Source organism: Carlito syrichta, unplaced genomic scaffold (assembly GCF_000164805.1).
Source record: "Carlito syrichta isolate Samal-C Ts95f unplaced genomic scaffold, Tarsius_syrichta-2.0.1 Scaffold235351, whole genome shotgun sequence".
NCBI classification, from domain to species: Eukaryota; Metazoa; Chordata; class Mammalia; order Primates; family Tarsiidae; genus Carlito; species Carlito syrichta.
The window spans coordinates 4,848-6,539 of record NW_007179447.1 but is presented as its reverse complement, the minus strand read 5'-3'; positions in this window follow the sequence as shown (position 1 = coordinate 6,539).

The following is a 1,692-nucleotide window of genomic DNA, read 5'->3' as shown; positions in this document are numbered from 1 at the left end:
GCCTGTAGTTTCAGCTACTCGGAAGGCTGAGGCGGAAGGATTGCCGGAGCCCAGCAGGTCGAGGCTGCGGTGTCTGGGAGCGGCCACTGCACTCCAGTCTGGGTGACAGAGTGAGACTCCAACTCAAAAAAAAAAAAAAATTACATTTAAAATTAAATGAAAAACACTGTACACAGAGGAAGAAGGAAGGATTTAAGTATGCATATCTGAGGGTGGGGAGGTGGGACTGTTTCTATCAGATAATTTCTGTTTTCTCTGTATTTTGAGAATAAAGGGAGAAACTTAAAGCAGTAAAATTACTATAACCTAGATTGATTTTTCATTTAATTTTAATTTTCAAAGATTACATATCATCAATATCTTAAATATTGAAAATACTGAAAAATATCTATCACAGAGTTAAGAAAGAAAGGTCAGAGAGCTATTGCACTAGGGTTTGGGCAGTGAGAAATGGAGGGAGATGTGAAGGGTTTGAGAGATAGGAGGAAGAATGAACAGAATTTCATGGTTAAATAAAGGGACATGGAGGTGATAGTGAGGAAAAAATCAAGTAGGACTCCCAAGTTTCTGGCTTGCACAACTGGGTGAATTGTTGTATCATTTCCAAGAACAGAGAACACTGGAGGACAAAAACATTGGGGGAAGAATGAGTTCCTGCAAGTGTTCAGCTCTGAACATGTTGAGACTAAAGTGTCTGTGAGTCACGCAAGTGGTGTCTAGTAGGCAAATGTATGTAGAGGTCTATGACAGAGAAAGCAGAGGTCAGAGCTGGAGTAGAGGTTTGGTAGTCACAGGGAAAGTAACAGAAACCATGGAAGTAGCTGCCATCACTTGATGGCAGAGATAGGAAAGGGTTTAAGGAGTGAGCCCTGAGAATCTTCAGTATTGACTGATTGGGTAGAAAAAGAAAACCTGATGGAGCACAACAGGGAGGATCAGACAGGGTGGAAGAAAACCAGGATGCTGTAACACAGAAATCACAGAAAGGATTTAAAGAAGCAGAGTGGTCAAAAGTTGGAGACTGGAAAGTATCCATTGGATTTAGTGGCATGGAAGTTGCTGTTGACCTTGACAAGCGCGGCTTCATAGGAGAGAAGACAGATTGGAGTAGGCCAAAGAGTAGGAGGTGTGAAAATGAAGACAACCAAGTATATACCGCTTCAGAGAAATATGACTATGAAGGGGAGGACAATATGGACATCAGGGGGTTTGAGGCAGAGGTTGTCTAAAGCTAAGAGAAATTAGCACATATGTAAATGTTGACAGGAAAAAGTCAGTAGAAAGAGATGGGCTGAAGAAAGTAAGATGTTGGCAGGTAAATAGCACAAAGTTCCTGAGAGGTGAGAAGGAATGGATCCAGAGAGGGATGAAGAGGCTGGACTCAGACTCAAGGAGAGACACTGACCTCACTGACCTCACCCTATGTAGAGGGAGAAGAAAATACAAGAATGCATGTGTCAGGGTGGGGAGGTGGGACAGTTTCTATTAGATGGTTTCTGTTTTCTCTGTCTTTGAGAATAAAAGAAGAGAGAAACTTCAAGCAGAAAAAGTTGCTGTAACCTAGATTGATATTTTCATTTAATTTTAAATTATAAAACAAGTCAAAATACAGAAAGAATTTCCACATAGGAAATTGGAGAAAATTATATTAAAGGCAGCTCTGTATCCGCCACCAAATGCAAACAGATGTCA